Below are 18388 nucleotides of genomic sequence, written 5' to 3'. Positions count from 1 at the left end.
CCTCCTTCCTTAGATCCAGAAGCTGATGATGTCTGTGGCCATGATGGCATCACTTCATGCACCATTTCCTGTTTCAACTGGAGGAAAGGGGAAGAGGACTGAAATATAGGAGAAAGAATGTAGAACCTCCTCCACTTTAGAGCACCACTCCAGATCAGAGCTGGCCTTATGCAGACACACAGTAAGTCGTCAAACATGTGGTGTGATTCCAGCAGAGAGACTGGTAAATAGTAGGAGTTCGGTGGCTATTTGTTGAATGAAGAGCACCAGGAGAGATTTCCTACCCCAAAAGAATTTTTTTCACTGATTGTCACATTATCTTCACCCGGAAATCTCCATATGCTGTCCATTCCTTTGGGATACAGCCTCATACTTTCCAAAACTGTGTTTCACCAAACACCATTTTCTGTGAAATTTTAATAAATATTCTTTCAAGGAAAAAAATGGTCCTCCAGTTAAATAAGCTTGGAATCTGTTATATTTCTATTTCCATTTTGGAGCTTTATAAATGCATATCGAAAGCTCTTTTTGAGGCAGAGGCAGTTGGAGAGCTAACATGAAATTCAGGACACAGGCCCAACTAAGCTAAGAGCCTTGTTCCAGAAGTACAGCTGGACAGACCAGCATGATATCCAATTAGCCCAAAGAGTATTAGGCAGAGTGCAGGGCGGTCAACACTGGGAGATGTGAGCACGTGCAGAACTCTACCTATTGATACTAGTTGCAAGAAAAAGTTCTAGTATTGGAGAAGGGACCCAGCCTGAGAGAGGCTGGAAAGCAAAGGCCACAGCCCCTGGTAAGGGGTCGACAACAGGGCTGCAGTCCTGGACAGGGATAGGGGTCCAGGCAGAGCAACTGGACAGAGATTGATCCCCTTAACAAACAGCCAAAATAAAGGTGAGATGGAGGGGAGGCAGATTGGTGGACAGAGTTGTCACTCAGGGCACGGTACGCATGCCCAAGAGCCCTTCCCTACTGGGGCCCCTGGCTCCAAAATCCTGATGATCAGCAGATCCAGCTACATCACTACATTTTGTGTATGGGGAAATGGTGGTTGGGGAGAGACGAAGGGATGTGGTACATCCAGAATCCTCCACAGAATCATGCTGATTCCAGCAGGGAAAGAGGTCCAGACCCTGTCAAACTCTAAGAAGTGAGGGGTAGAGACCATTCTTAGGATAGCCCACTAAGGGAATGTGCCAGAAGAAATGAATAAGAAGCCCAGAGTCCTGAAAGAAGCCAAAAGTCTGATCCCAAAGAAAATGCTCTGGATTTAGGGTAGGAAAATGAACAGAGTGTAAGTTGAAGCCTGAGGGTGAAGGGCATTCAGGAACCCAACTGTGAGGAGCTGGGAAAGGCACTGAGATTTGAGTTGCCTCTGTCAAAGACTCCTTGGGGGAGAAAAAGATGTGAGAATTCAGATCACAAAGGCAGTGTGACAGCACTGGCAAACGAAAGATGATGAAGAGTCAACTAGGAAGGCTCTCTCTCTCTGGAAAAATTCAGGCCAAAAAAGTTGTAGATCTGCATCACAGGCACTATGCTGGCAGCCTCTGGATTAGCTATTTTGGCTCTACAAAGTTGGTGGACAAGGAGGAACTGCACCTTTGTATGGACACCCCAAGTGCTTTGTCATTGCTTTTGACATGGCTTACTTTGCTTTCCGCTAAAGCCCTATCTCAGCACAGCTCATTGGGAAATCAAGACCAGAAGGTGTCAGTGACCAGTGGCCACGGAGGAAGTGCCCTGCCCATGTTGTCACTGGAGGCCTCTTTTGCACCACCATTCTACATCATTTCTGGGAAGCTGCCTTCCACTTCCTAACATCTGTGACAGTCTTGTCTGAGGACATCACAGCAAACCACAAACCCAAAGATCCTATACTCCTTGTTACATTATGCCTGTCAGCTGCTCTCCAGACAACGCTGTGCCTGTATACCCAGCATGCTGGTGGGAAATCTTTTTACAGCACCCCCTCTTGGGGTCAAGAGCCTCCATCCCCACCACCCTCAGCTGCTTGTGTTTACTCAGACAAAACTGTGAAGGAAACAAAGCATTTATTTAGGGACCTAACTTCTCTTTTCAGGGCCTTTATCTCAAAATCAGTGGTGCCTCCTTCCTGTCCCTCCAACCTGGGAGCACAGTGCCCTCTCCTCTCTGCCCCTGCTTTACTCTAGTTCTCAGAAATCAATCTCATAAACTCATTCACACTTCCACATACATGACCAAGACTCTTCACAATTAAACTCCTTCCTGGAGTCTCTTCATTTTTAATAGGGTACCACAGACTTAAATCAAGGGAAAGAAATTTCACTTGTAGAATACCAAGCAATAGAAAACAGCTAAGGGAAGTCTTTGAGGGGCAGGACACATTCTTGGGAAATTACACCACTTGACAGACCGTCCAGTCTCTTCTTACTCCATCCTCTGACATCCTCAAGCTGTCTCCCCTGCCAACCCATACACCAGGCTCCCCTGAATCTCGGCCAGCACCCACTGCCATCTGGTCTCCCTTGGAAAGGCAAGAGAGAGACACCTCTTCTTTATTCAGTAATATTCACTGTAAGAGTCACATAACAGGGGCCACCACCTCCAGTACATACAGTAAGGGCATGGCACACCACACCCTCACCTCCACCCCCACCACAGCTTACTCCTTGGGACACATCAACAGATTTTAATTGGATGGTAGGGCAGGGTCTCCTAAGCAGTACTCCAGAGTCACCAGTGGTGTTCTGACACTTGTGGGTTACATTGCTATGAAGACCTAGAGGCAAAGAACAAAGCCTTTTTTAATCCTCCCCTACAGCCAATTGGTATCTTTCCCACATGTGCTGCTGCAGCATCTCTATATATAGAACCTAGTATTCTATAAACAGGATGCTCTGACTAAACGCAACTCAACAAGCAAAACTGTGAGGTAGAGAAGATGGCATCTCCTCATCTGTTCTTTCCCCATCCTCTTTTCCTAAATCTCATCAGAGACAGAAGAGCTCTGTGAAAACAGCATGGAACTGGACAGACCTGAGGAGAAATAAGTCCTGGCTCAGCGCTGTCTGACCTTAGGCAAGTTACATAATTTCTTCAACTTTCAGCTTGCCCATGTGCAAAAACAAAGATGCTATTTTTTTGGTTTGCATTATGATAATTAAATAAGAAAATATGAGAAAAGCATCTAATACATGCCTCGCTCTCCAAGAATGTGAGTTTGTTCTTCTCTATCTAGCTTACTGCACACCTGGTGTCCTCATGTTACTTTCTGGCTGTCCAAAGCCAAAGTGTGTACTCCACACAAACGATCCCTTCCTTTCCTGAACTCTATCGAAGTCCCCATCCCTTAGAAGAACGATCTAATCACACTGCTAAAAAGAAATCAATTTGCAATTAATTCAAGTAAAATGTGGATGATATTGCTGGGTGCCCGTATTAACTCTGTGGGGGGTGTTTCTGCATTTAAAAGAGGAGCCTGGAAATTCAAATGAGAGGAAGGTTCTCCTAGAGGACAAGGGGCCAGTGTGTCAGTCTCTTTCCCTGCAGCACAGCCCATATCACTCTCTGTGCTGAAGAGACCATCAGAAACCACCAGAGCTACAGGACATCATCTCAGATTGCTGCATGTCACACCTCAAATCAACAGGTCCAGAATAGAACTTAGGAGCCTTGGCTACCCCTTCTGCTCTGGCCAGCACACACTACTTCCTTAGCCAAGAAATTACAGTGGCACTTTTTTCCCCTAGGAGGTTTCCAACACTATTTTAAACTCTTTGGAATTAAGCAGCAACAGGATTTGATTATGGTCATAGTGTTGAAACAGCCTATAGAAGGCCTGGGCTCCACTTCCAGAATCACACCTTACTTCTCTGAATGGTCTCAACAAGGCCCAGATTAACACAGGAGGCAGAGTAGGCCTGTGTCTTGACTTCTCTCTCAGTGATACAGGAAGGAAGACCACAGGGAAATTTCTGGGCCTTCCACATACAGGATCATGGAAGTAGATTATTATGACTAAAAACAGCCTAAGCGTAATCACTTGCCACAACGTGCTATGCTGACTATAAATCCTAATTCCACATGGGAATTCTCATATGGAGGTACTCTTCAGCAGTGTACATGTTCTACTTGACTTCCTGGCAGCACCCCTCAGAGCCCAGGGTACTAGCCAAGGTTGGAATCTCAGGACCCAGACACCCCTAGGGTGTGAAGGGGCCTGGCTGGCAGCTTCAGCAGATGGAGTAGAGGTGAGGTGAGGGGCTGGTCCAGGCAGGATTATCCAACAGCACGTACTTAGGGAACTGGCAAAGCAGAGACAACAATAACAAATGTTTTAAATTATTTTATATTTATCCAAGTAGTCACCATGGCAAAAATCAGAATTTTGCTGGATTTTTCTTATACTTTGCTAAATTTCCCTACACTTATTTTGTGTTTAATATTGTTTTTGAAATATACACTGAGGGCTGAAAGTATGAGAGACATCATAATCTTTCTATTGCTTAGGACTCTAAAGTTCTTAATCTGGTCCTTGGCTTCAGCAAGAAGCAAGGAAAACCAGGATTCCAAAGCTTCAAGATCAGTATTCATTTCTTCATTCAGTAAACATTTCTTGAGGGGCTAGTCAAGTGTCAGATCTTTGCTGAGTCCTGGGATTCAGCAGCAAACAAAACAGATATGGTTCCTGAGTTCCTGGAGTTCACAGCCTAGAGAGAGAAGGTAAGAATAAGACCAGGACCCAAAGCAAAAGGTCTCTATTGGGAAACAGGCAAGATTCCACAGCCAGTAACGGGATGCAGAGGGATGCCAGAAGAGACCCTGGGCAGACAAGGAGCTGTTCACGGAGATGAGCTGAGTCAGACAATGTCCTTATGCACCTACTCCCTTCAGCAGGAAAGCGTACCACTGTGGTGAGCTGACTTATCAAGAACAGGTGACCAGGGCCCTCACAACCAGTGCTGCCATGAAGCTGTCCCTTCTCTGTTCACAGCCATGGACTGTGATACGTGCCCTTTGAGCTGTCAGATCCTGAAAGCTCCAAAGAAAAACAAAACTTGAGTTGTCTACTGACAGGAATTCTAGGAAGGATAGCAGGCCAGAAATGGGAAGCATAAAAACAACGGCCAGAAGCAGCTGGGTGACCCTCCCCCTAATTGTCACCCACACTTCTCTAACATTGCACAGAAATGAAAAATAAAAGCCTGATCTCACCTAGAGGGGTGAGGCTGGGAAGAGAGCTGCTGAAATGATCAAGCTATAGTGCACGCCTTCTGAGGAGTTTTTGCTTTAGGGTGTGAAGGGGCAAGGACAAGGAAAGGCTATGGCCTGCTGTGCCAGAGAGAGGAGCCGTTCCAGCAGCTCAGTCCCAGCATTACCAGAAGCTGACGGCCACAGTGGAGGTGGAGCTGACAAAAGCAACAGTAGGAGCTTCAGAGTAAGTGTCCAGCCAGCAGAGCAGTGGCCTGGAGAGATCGCCAAGTATCTGACCACTCTGGGCCTCAGTTTCCTTACCTGAAAATGGAGATGATAATAAAAGCATGTATTGGTTTCCTAGGGCTGCCGTAACAAATACTACAAACTAAGTGGCTTTAAACAACAGAAATTTATTCTCTCACAGTTCTGGGGGATAGAACTACAAAATCTAGGTGTCAGCAGAGCCAGGCTCCCTCTGAAGGCTCTAGGGAAGAATTCTTCCTTTCTTTTTCCAGCTTCTAGCGATTGCCAGGAATCCCTGCCATTCCTTGCTTTGTGGCAGCATAACTCCAATCCATGCGTAGGCTCACCCCCTAATCCAGTACCACTTCATCTTAACGTGATTACATCTACAAAGACCCTATTTCCAAACAAGATCACACTCATAGCTTCTGGGTAGACACGAATTTTTGCTGGGACACTATTCAACCCAGTACAGAGCACCGACCTCATAAAGATCAGATATGTAAGGTGCTTAGAACAGTTCCTGACACATAACAGACATCATGTAAAAGCTGGCTACCCTTCATCACTAAACAAGAATGATCCTCCCTCCATCATGACTCAGAGATAAGAAACTGGATGGCACTAGAGTTCCAAAAAGAGCTGATGAGGGCAGAGCTAGGACACAATGGGTTTATTACCATTCAATACTCTCTATCAAACTCCCAGGCTGGAGTGAGGAAATACCTGCTACAGCCACTTCATTTGGTTTTTCAAGAACACAGAACTTATCCCAAACTAACAATGGCCCGTTCAAAGAAGTCCCCAAATTAGGATCCACTTAAGAGAAGCCTCCACAGCCAGCAGAGAAGCTGCACCAGTGAGCACAGAAGTCTTGTCACTCAGAGTCAAGCTGGGAGTTCTGATCCCGCACTGCTTTACACAGCACATGCATCCCACAGCTTAGCAACTGAACAACTACTGACTGAGTCCAAACATCAACTCCATTCTCTGAAGTGGAGATGTGCCATCTCTAGGACAATCTACTTTCAAATTAGGGGAGGGGAGAACAGATTAAAGGCTCTTGCTGCTGCTTCTTCAATAAATGGGTTCAGGAAACTTTCCAACAGAAAAGAAATAGAGCCAGATCTCAACTGCTGTCTTCATATCCAAATAAATTCCAGATGGATTCAAGACTTAAATTTAAAGATTTAAAAACACACACAAACACAAAGTACTCAAAGAGAATTATTTTTCTAATTTTTTTTGAAGATTTTTTTACTTTTACTTTTTCTCCCCAAAGCCCCCCGGTACATAGTTGTATATTTTTAGTTGTAGGTCCTTCTAGTTGTGCTATGTGGGATGCCACCTCAGCATGGCTTGATGGGCGGTGCCATGTCCACGCCCAGGATCCAAACCGACAAAACCCTGGGCCGCTGAAGCGGAACGTGCGAACTTAACCACTCAGCCACAGGGCCAGCCCCTATTTTTATAATTTTGAGGTAAGAAAGCATGCCTTTTCTAAACATTGGCCTAGTAGCAGAAAAAACTATAAGGGAAAAGATTATTTTGACTACCTAAAAATGTAAAGCTTTCAGAGAGGAAAGAAATTGCATAAACAAAGTTGAAAGACAACAAACTGGGAACAATTCTAAACCATATATAATAGTCAACACTTTAGCTCTCATAAATCATTAAGAAAATATTACTGGGAAAATGTGCATAGGATATGAATAAGTGATTCAAAGAAAAAATATAAATGTCCAGGGGCCAGCTCAGTGGCACAGCAGTTAAGTTCACACACTCCACTTGGGTGGCCTGGGGTTGGCCAGTTCGGATCCCGGGCACAGACCTGCACAGCACTCATCAAGCCATGCTGTGTGGCATCCGACAATCTTTCTCAAGCAAAAAAAGAGGAAGACAGTCAACAGATGTTAGCTCAGGGACAATCTTCCTCACCAAAAAAATAGTAATAATAAAATAAATATGCAAAATACATTTCAAAATATCCAAAGAGAGGCTGGCCGGGTGGCGCAGCAGTTAAGTGCGCGTGTTCTACTTCGGCAGCCCAGGGCTTGCCAGTTCGGATCCCAGGTGGGGACATGGCACCTCTTGGTACGCCATGCTGTGGTAGGTGTCCCACACACAAAGTAGAGGAAGATGGGCATGGATGCTAGTTCAGGGCCAGCCTTCCTCAGCAAAAAGAGGAGGATTGGCAGCAGTTAGCTCAGGGCTAATCTTCCTCAAAAAAAAAAAAAAAGAACGAAAATATCCAAAGAAATGTAAATTAAATCATACTTATGGTGCGCCCTGTCTCAGTTACTATTCGAAGCATTTACTTGGATTAACTACAATCATGCATCACTTAATGACGGGGATATATTCTGAGAAATGCAAAGCTAGGCGATTTCATTGTTGTGTGAACATCATAGAGTACACTTACACAACCCTAGATGATATAGGCTACTAACACCTAAGCTATATGGTAATAATCTTATGGGACCACTGTTATATACATGGTCTGTCATTGACCAAAACATCATTACGTGGCACATGACTATAATTTATTCCTCATGAAATAGGTGCAACCATTATCCCTACTTTACCAAGGATGGAACTGAGGGACACAGAAGTTAAACGACTTACCCAAGGCCACACAGTTAGTAAGTGGCTAAATCAGAATTCAGGCCCCAGCAGGCTGGCTCCAGAATCACATTATCAATTACCACATTACAGTGACAAGATCATGTTTCACCTGTCAGATGGGGAAGATGAAAAGCAGACAACCCAGTGTTACTGACAGTGTGGAACAATAGGCAATCTCACATGCTGTTGGTAGAAGTTAACATTCTTAAGGGTAATCTAGCTCCATGAATTAACATTTTAAAAATGTGCATATCCTTTAACTCAGCCATTTCATTTCTAGGTATTTATCCTAAGGAGATAAGTAGACAAGTGTGCAAAGATGTATATACCAGGGTTATTTATTACAGAATGTACATAATATCAAAAATATTGCAAATAGGGGCCAGCCCCGTGGCTGAGTGGTTAAGTTCGTGTGCTCTGCTTCAGTGGTCCAGGGTTTCACCAGTTCAGCTCCCAGACACGGACATGGCATCGCTCATCAGGCCATGCTGAAGTGGCATCCCACATGCCACAACTGGAAGGACCAACAACTAAAATATACAACTATGTACTGGGGGACTTCGGGGAGAAGAAGGAAAAATAAAATCTTAAAAAATAAAATATTGCAAATAAAATATGCAATAGAGACACGAAAAGTCCAACAAATTCATTCATTCAACAAATATTTGTTGAGCACCAACTGTGTACAAGGAACTGCTCTAAGCACCAGGTATAGCATTGGATAAAAAAGAAAAAAAAATACCTGTCCCCATGGAGCTTACATTCTAATGGAGCAATAAACAAATTGTTCAGCAATAAACAAATAAGAAAAATATGTAGTATATCAAGTGGTGCTAAATGCTACAGAGAAAAATGAGAGAAAGTAGATAGGAAAGGAAGGGGGTTTGTTACAATTTTGAGTAAGGGGGTCAGGGAAGGCCCCACTAATAAGAGATGAAATAAACATTAAATATTAGAGAATAAAATGCATTATGGTATATCCATACATTTAAATATAATTTGTCCATTTATTCCGCATTTATTGACATGAAAAGATATCTATAACACACAATCAAATGAAAAAAAATTCTTACCACACACAAAAACAATAGTAACTATGTGAGGTAATGGATGTGTTACCTGTATTGTGGTAATCATTTAACGATATATACATATATTAAATCATGTTGTACACCATGTTTATGCTTTAAATGGGACAGAGAACAACACAGAAAGAGATTGATAATGCCAAGCCAGGGTCCGGGCTGAGTGCCAGAGAAGCAGCACAGGCGGCTTTTGTTTGTTCTCCCACCCACTCACTTATCCTCCTCCCCACACCTACACTTTGTTCCAGAAAGGATTTAAGGACAGCAAATCCACATAGCCCCACAAGTTCTTTAACTCTCCTCATCCTCCCTCACCTTTCTCCCGCCTCTTCCCAGAAGCCAGGACAGTGACAGGGTGAAAGGGATAAAAGCTTACGATGGAGGTAAGCTGAGGGGGCACAGAAGGATGGAGGGAAACCCCCAGGGATCTGGATGGGATTCCTCTTATTTCAGCACATGGGGAACAGATCCTGAGAAGCACACTTCTTCCCTGCAGATCTGTAAGACTTGAAGCAAGGTATCTGATTCAGATCCCCTATTTCATCTCCTACTAAACCCCAATGCCTTGCAGGGCAGCCAGGAGCAAGAAACTCATTCACAGGGAGGTCACAAGCCACAGGAGACCAGAGCTCTGCCCCGGTACACAGGGGTCTCCATCTTCCTATAAGAAAAAATGACACAGAGCTGAGCCCTTTTTCCCCCTATGTTATCCCCTCCTCCACAGCTGGACCCAACAACCTATTCTGGCTATGTTACTCACGCCCAACCCTGCACCCACCACCTTGCCACAACTACCCTACAGAGTCAGAGACTTCCCCACTAAGATTCTCAAGACTAGGTCCCTACCAAGAAAGCTGCCCAAGGTGATCTGACACGTTAGTTTGATTGGAACATTTTCAGTCTGGGCTGAGGTTTTGAGTAACCAGGTGGACAGGGTCCAGATGTATCTGCTCTCAGATATGTGGGAGCAGATTACATTTCTTGCCTGAGCATAAAGCCACAAACAAGGAATTGGCAACCCAAAGGTGGAATCTATGTTGCTAGTCCCTACTTCTTTAGCCTGAGGGTAGGAGTAGAGGCACATGAGTAGAGGTAGGGGACCTAGGGAAAGACCTGACTGTTTCAAAATATTTCTCACATACTCTCTGTCACCTCTTGGACACCTACTATATGCCAGGCCCTCTATTAAGTGCTTTCATATAATATCACCAAAAATGACAAATTATTTTTATCAAACATTCCTACCAAGTGCTACTAAGTTAAGAAGCATTGGGGCCGGCACAGTGGTTAAGTTCGCATGTTCTGCTTCAACAGCCTGGGGCTTGCTGGTTTGGATCCAGGGTGCAGACCTACACACTGCTTGTCAAACCATACTGTGGCTGGCGTCCCACATATAAAGTAGAAGAAGATGGGCATGGATGTTAGCTCAGGGCCAGTCTTCCTCAGCAAACAGAGGAGGACTGGTGGCAGATGTTAGCTCTGGGCTCATCTTCCTCAAAAAATAAAAATAAAATAAAAGTTGTTTAAAAAAAAAAAGAAGCCGCCTAAGGCACATATAGGTCTAGCTGCCCTGCTGACAGCTGAATACCCAGGCTTAAAATTAGGAAGAGGGGAGAAATCTGAGATTCTACTCAGGGCTGCAACATAGAAGTCTCACTATCCACTATCAGGCCCCAATCCAGCTTCTGATATCTTTCCTTGGCTTTCAGAAGGGAACATCCCTCACACACACACACACACACACACAAATCCTCCAATACACTTAGTCTGCAAGTAGAAGAAATTCTTCACTAGGGAAGAGTACAAGATGAGTCAGAGAAAACCCAAAAGCAATCATCTCTTCGGGAGAGGAGCCTCTTTCTCTCTCTCTGCCTCTCTCTTGTCTTCCTTGAATATGTAGTTACCAAGCAACTTCTATCATGCTCATCACTATAGGATGTAATCATAACACATGTTTCCTGCCTTCAAGAATTTACTCCATTTAGCAAGACAAAATCAGCACACAAGAAACATGTTATAAAAAAGGGGGCTCTAGGGGCTGGCCCAGTGGCACAGTGGTTAAGTTCACACGTTTCGCTTTGGCAGCCCCAGGTTCACTGGCTCGGATCCTGGGTGCAGACCTACACACTGCTTGTCCAGCCATGATGTGGCAGGCATCCCCATTTAAAATAGAGGAAGATGGGCACAGACATTACCCTCAGGGCCAGTCTTCCTCAGCAAAAAGAGGAGGACCAACAGCAGATGTTAGCTCAGGACTAATCTTCCTCAAAAAAAGGGGGAGGGGATGCTCTAAGATTTCTAGTGCATGGAACAGGAAGAACAAAGATGTCAGTAAGACAAACAGAGGGTGGGTGAAATAAGACAAATGGTGGGGTATCCTGATGAACACAGGCATCTTCAATTTCAAACACAATCTCTTCTTTTTTTGTTCCATTCTTAGTAGAGACATGTTTCACTTCAAGAAAAATCTCAAATACAAAAATCCAAGACATAAAGTTGGGGATCATTCATTAGACAAAAAGTCTCTTCCTCTTAGCTGTAAAGTTTAGGGAGATAAAATTGAACCCACAACCCCCAACCCTGCTGCCACACACACAACGTTTACATTCAACTTTTCAGGATCACGCTTACAGGGTGAAGCAAAGTACTCAAAAAAAATGTATAAAAGCCAACGCATTGACAGAAGGATAAACAAAATGTGGTATATACATAAAATGGAATATTATCCAGCCTTAAAAAGGAAGGAAATCCTGCCACATGATACCACATAGATGAACCTCAAGGACATTTGGCAAAGAGAAATAAGCTAGTCACAAGAAGATAAATACTGCATGATTCCACTTATATGAGGTATTTAAAGTAGTCAAATTCACAGAAACAGAAAGCAGAAGGGTGGCTTACCAGGGGCCAGGAGGAGAGGAAACTGAGGAGTTGCTGTTTAATAGGTACAAGAGTTTCAGTTTTGCAAGATGAAAAAGTTCTGGTGATTTGTTGCACAACAGTGTGAATATACTTAACACTACTGAACTATACACACAAAAATGGTTAAGATGGTAAATTTTATGTTTGCTACCACAATTTTTTTTAAAAGGCAATGTACACATGGCCTGAAAAAAAATTTCAGCAATACCAGAAGATATTTAAAAATATAAAAACTTCCAGAAGTAGTCTGAGTATAACAAGTATATAGAGTCCTCCCCTTTTTTCACACAAATACTGATACTAGCATGCCACAAACACCATTCTGCACCTTGCTTTAGTTTTCTCTTAATGATACATCTTGGAGATTGTTCCATATGACTGTGTAAGAGTGTGTGCGTGTCTACCCATCTTATTCTTTTTAATAGCTACATAACATGCTAATATCCACCATAATTTACTCAACTAGTCCCTTATCAATGTATAATAAGACATATTTTTTAAGCAAAATGTATTAAAGACTTTTCACAGCAATTTTGTCTATTTTTTCCCTCAACAAGAATGTTCGGATTTCACTCTTTACATATCCTTCAAGCAACTACAAATGACTGACATCTGCTTTGGTTTGAATTTTATAGTGTTTCACCTCAGCTCATTTCTACTAGGTTGCATGTTGACTTTGTCGTCATCACAAGGAGTCACCAAAGAGATGATCAAGGAAACACATGAAATACACATCATTCTCTGAACATTATGGTCACCCTTTACTCCCTCATCCTTATAAATGGCTGGTCCATAGTATACGTTTTACCATGTTTAACTCTGAGGAAATTCATATATATATATACACTCATACACACACACACATACACACACTTACTTTTATTACCTAAGTAATTTTTTAAAAAGAGCACCTCTTTCACTTCAGTGTCTCTGGGTCTGCTATTTGGTTTCTTTGAGAGAGAGCTCAGTGAAGTTAAATGAGTGAGGGTTCTACAGACACAGCGGGATTCTAATATCAGTTCTGCCATTTCTAAGTTAATCCATCTCTCAGAGCCTCTGGCTTGTCATCTGTAAACCAAGGGCAATACCATCTCTTACACAGGTGAAATCACCACACAAGGCGAAAAGTCCATTTGAGAGGACCAAAGTGCTGTCTCTGTTGAACTAGCACTGCCTGGGGAAGTCAAAGAATTGCTTAGAGAAGTGATAAAGGACAAGAAGGAATCTTGACCAGTTGATAAGAGAAAGGGTGTTCTGGCAGAGGCAACAACACATGCAAAGGGTAAGAGATGTGCAGAGCCACAAAGCACCAACACAGATAGCGACAAAAAGGTGAAAGGCAATTTTAGTTAACAAGTACTTATTGAGTGCCTCTATGCACTAGGCAATGAAGATACAACCATGAGCAAGAAGGTCCCTGCCCTCAAGGAGCTTAAAATCTAGGGAGAGGGGCCAGCCCCATGGCCAAATCGTTACATTCGCATGCCCCACTTCAGTGGCCCAGGGTTTCACCGGTTCAGACCCAGGGCACGGACTTAGCACCGCTCATCAAGCCATGCTGAGGCAGCATCCCACATAGCAGAACTAGAAGGATCTACAAACAGAATATACAATTATGTACTGGGGGGCTTTGGGGAGAAGAACAGAAAAATATTGGCAACAAATGTTAGCTCAGGGGCAATCTTTAACTAAAAAAATAAAAATAAAATCTAGGGAGAGAAAGGCTAACGAGTAAACAGCAATAAGTGGTCAAACCAATAAACAGTGATAGGTGGTCTAATGGAAGCAAATGGGGTGCTAAGATAGAGAGTAACATGGAGTTGCTTTGTATAGAGTGGCCATAAAAGACCTCTAAGAGGAGAGAATGCTTAACTGACACTTAAAGGCAAAGGACAGTTAATGTGGTGAAAAGCAGGTAAAGAGTGTTCTAAGCAGAGAGTATAGCACTGCAAAGGCCCTGAAGCCAGGGAGCCCAAGAAGAGGTCATGGAACTGTGAGCAGGTGAGGGTGCTTGCAGAGACAAGGAGAAGAGGGGTTTGGGATGAGTCTTGAGAAACAGGCCGGGACCAGATGTTGCTGGGCTTTGTGGGCCACAATTTGGGCCAAATTGTGCAAGACTGTTTATTCCAACCTGAGACATTTGGACTTGATTGTACAGGTAACATGAATACAACTGAGGATTTGAAAAGGAGAGACAAGGTTGGGTTATTTTATAGAAGATAGTGGAAACTGTGTAGAGGATGGCCGCAAGGAGGAGTGAGGACAGCTTGGAGACCAAATGAAGACAGCCCACACTAGGACAGGGTGAATGTACACAGGAAAGAGAGGCACCCCAGAGACAAATCTGAAGTGCAACTGGCAGCCTTCAAGGTCTATGTTCTAGCCTATTTTCTAAGTCCAAAGTCAAAGCCCCCTATAAATCCCAATGGTAGTGACCTGTCATGAAGGAGTCATTAAGAAAGAGGAGTAATGAGGCCATCCCTGATGGCCTAGTGGTTAAAGTTTGGTGTGCTCTAGGTTCGGTTCCCTGAACCACTCATCTGTGATGAGTGAACACAACTCATCTGTCAGTAGCCATGCTGTGGTGGTGGCTCACATAGAACTAGAAGGACTTACAACTAGGATATACAACCATGCACTGGGGGTTTGGGGAAGGAAAAAAAAAAAGAGGAAGATTGGCAACAGATGTTAGTTCAGGATGAATCTTTCCTGGGAAAGAAAGAGGAGTGAAAACAGATTATGAAATTTGAAGGCCCCAAAGCAGAAAATAGAAGGCAGGACATTAAAGCAGGAGGCTTAGAAAGCAGAGGAGTCAAAGACAGGGAGCACCCTTGGGGAAATCACTAACAATGGCCATGATCTCCAGCTCTCTCAGGTTGGTTTTCCCAGAGGAGCGCTAGGAGGGGAGTGCAGATGCCTCACCTCATACAGACCAGGTGACCCAGCCTCAGACCGCCCAGTACATGCACACAATCACTCCATCCAACCTTCAAAAGAGAACACACTCCTCCTCAATAAGAACTGTTTCTATCCCCATGATTCCCCTTCAGCCACCACTATGATGCCAGCAACCAGGAAGTCTGCAGAAGAGCTCCAGGTTACGTAGAAAACATATAGAACACCTCCAAGGGCTAGTGATCATCACTACTCACCAAGATCCTCTACTTGGCACATCCCAGTCCCCTAATGCTGCCATAAATTCAAAGACCGTTCCAGGTTAGAAATTTTTTTTTTTCAAAGACTGACACCTGAGCTAACAACTGTTGCCAATCTTTTTTTTTTTTCCTTCTCTCCAAAGCCCCCCAGTATATAGTTGTATACTCTAGTTGTGAGTGCTTCTAGTTGTGCTATGTAGGACACCACCTCAGCATGGCCTGATGAGTGGTGCCATGTCCACGCCCAGGATCCAAACCAGTGAAACCATGGGCTGCCAAAGCAGAGCGTGCAAACTGAACCGCTCAGCCATGGGGCTGGTCCCCAGGTTAGAAATTCTGAAGCCCACTGCCTACACATCTTCAGATCCCACCATCCATGCACGCCCAGTCAGTCGTCCACTACTCCTTACTATGCCTCATCAATAGAGTCTCAACAGATATTCTACACTCCCATGTCCCTCCCCAAAATTCAGAAAGAAATTCCACAGATTCAGGTTGGGCAGAGAGTCCTGAACTCCTAAGGCTGCTGAGGCCAGCTCCTATACCTGGTTTGGTGGGAGGAGGTAGCCAGAAGGAGGGCTCACCTACATGAAGGGAGTATCCTCAGCCTACCTGAAGGGAGCACCAACGCTGCTGCAGGCCTCTGTATACGAAACTTTTTTCAAAGATGAGCTAGTTGGGGGCCGGCCTGGTGGCGCAGTGGTTAAGTGTGCACGTTCCACTTTGGCGGCCCGGGGTTCACTGGTTTGGATCCCCAGTGCAGACATGGTACCGCTTGGCAAGCCATGCTGTGGCAGGCGTCCCACATACAAAGTAGAGGAAGATGAGCACGGATGTTAGCTCAGGGCCAGTCTTCCTCAGCAAAAAGAGGAGGGTTGGCAGCAGATGTTAGCTCAGGGCTAATCTTCCTGAAAAAAAAAAAAAGATGAGCTAGTTGAACCTAGTATATTTAAAAGGAAGAAAGGTGGGCTCTTGAGAGCAGAAACTGATGTGGAGGAAAAAGGTAAGGTAGGATTTTCTGGAGATTTGACTTAAGTAAATAGCACACAAAATACAAACAAAGTAATATGCAATCTAGCTCAAACCTTTGCATGTCAACTACTTGATCCTTCTTATAATCCAAAAGCTGGTTCAATACTAAAGAGGCAAGAATGGTAAAACATGATTTAAGTAATCCCCAAGATTATTTACGGCCCTAATCCTGAACTGCTTACCCTGTTCCTTCTTACACTCCACCCACTATCCTGATTCTCTAGGTTTCTGAGCTAATGATTCAGCTTCCTGTTTCATCTTTGCCTCACCTTATCCCTAAGGCCTTTTGCTTCCTTCCTTGCTTAGGATTCCACTCCACTCTCAGTTATTCTGCCAAGAGCAACTCAGAGTAAATAATCTGCCTACTCAGATCCTCAACTTTTATCCTCAGCACTCATGCCCCCTTCAAGGGCAAGTCTCCTGCCAGGCTTACCCTGATTTTACGAATATGTCTTGGAGAGAGACAGACATATTAGATGGTTCATCTAGGCAAACAGTGGAATCACCAAAGATGTTGGAATAAGGAGAATGACAATGAGCCAGGCCCAAATGTCTAGACCTCACCCTGACATCCTAAAGCACATCTTCCTGGCCTTGAGGTGATAACCCTGATACTCCATTCCTCCTATCACCACTCCATGTCAAGGGATCCTTCCAGCCCACAGCAGCTAGGATTAAGAATACATGGTGAACAAGACACAGGCCTTCGCTTGACAGAATTTATAGTCTAGTGAAGGAGACAGACAAATAATTACAATATGCATGATAATTAAAGGCAACGCATGCAGAGCTGTAAGATTAAGAAAGCTAGTCAGGTGAAGTTACCCTTAAACTGAAACTTGAAGGATGAATAGGAGATAGCCAGGCAATGACAAGGCATTTGAGGAAGAGTGTTCTAGGCAGAAGGAATAGTATACACAAAGGTCCCGCAGCAAGAAAGCACATCTGAAGAGACAAGATGAGATGGGGGGTAGGGAGGCCAAGGGAGAGAGTGTACTGAGGCAGATGATGCTGAAGAGATCAAAAAGGGCCTCATACAACATATAAAGCTGTTCTATCATCCACTTAACAAGTATTCACTGAGTGCCTACAATGTGCCAGGCATTGTCCTATTCACTATGAAAAAGCGAATAAAATGTGCAATTTCCCTGTTCTTAGAGAATTTAATTCTAATTGGAGGAGGCTATAAACAAATATGTGAATAAACCAGAAAAATATCACATATTGATAAGTGCTATGCAAACAATTAAATTAGGTCATGTGATAGAAAATACATGGGCGGCTACTTTAGACTCATTAGGTGGTCAGGGGAAGGGATGACATAAAAGCAGGTATCTCAATAAAAAGGAACCAGCCAAAGATGAAGGAAAAAAGCATCTTAGGTGGGGGTAACACTATGCGCAAAAGCCCAACAGAAAGATCACTAAAGATTTTTTAAGCAGCGGAGTTAGATCACGATCATTGTTCCATTTTATAAACATCACTCTAGCTTCAGTGTGGAGAATGGAATGGAGGTGCAGGAGGATGAAATCAAGACTGGAAGCAGACATGAGAGCAGATTATGTAGACTAAGATGAAGAAGATAACAACAAGAGCTAACACTCACATAGCACTTACTAGGTACGGATCCATCGTTCTAAGCATTTTACATATATTAACATTTAATTCTCACAAATATTTTATAAATTAGGAAACTAAGGTACAGAGCAGTAGCAATGAAGGAGGAAAGAAAGCGACTGGATTCAAGAAGCACTGGGGAGGACAGTCCTGGCAACTGGCTGGTGTGGGCTGTGGGAGAGAAGGGAGGATTACGACGACTAGGCTTTGGGTCTAGCAACTGCATGGGTGGCGGTGCTGTTTACCACATGACAGGACATGGATGAGGAACAGTGAGGAAGCCCAGGAGGCTGCATTTTGCCAAGTCTGCAAAACATCCCAGTGGAGTTGTCCACGTGAGTATTGGATATTCTGGTCTGGAGAGAGATTTGGGCATCATCCAGGTGTAGATGGTGACTGAAGCTGTCAGAGAGGTTGAGATCACCTAGGGATAGTATGAGGAAAATAAAAAAAGGCCTAGGAACAGAATGCTGACATTTAAAACAAAATAAGAATCACTTATAACAACAAAAAACTGGAAATACC

The 18388-nt window shown here is 43.8% G+C and overlaps 1 long non-coding RNA gene across 9 annotated transcripts in view; it reads right to left on the bottom strand.

The window, feature by feature from the left end:
* Window positions 1-18388, bottom strand: part of LOC102150720 (uncharacterized) — a 97959-nt gene that overhangs the window by 64076 nt on the left and 15495 nt on the right. For 7 of the 9 annotated variants that reach the window (XR_011426010.1, XR_011426004.1, XR_011426005.1 and 4 more), the window contains exons 4-5: window positions 15827-16122; window positions 8053-8161 (exon numbers count right to left, since the gene is read on the bottom strand). This is a non-coding gene — a long non-coding RNA (uncharacterized lncRNA). The remainder of the gene's footprint in view (window positions 1-8052; window positions 8162-15826; window positions 16123-18388) is intronic. The other 2 variants (XR_001378447.3, XR_011426006.1) reach the window with 2 other exon arrangements.

The sequence above is a fragment of the Equus caballus genome, chromosome 15, assembly GCF_041296265.1.
Source record: "Equus caballus isolate H_3958 breed thoroughbred chromosome 15, TB-T2T, whole genome shotgun sequence".
NCBI classification, from domain to species: Eukaryota; Metazoa; Chordata; class Mammalia; order Perissodactyla; family Equidae; genus Equus; species Equus caballus.
This window is presented reverse-complemented; position numbering and strand designations above follow the sequence as displayed.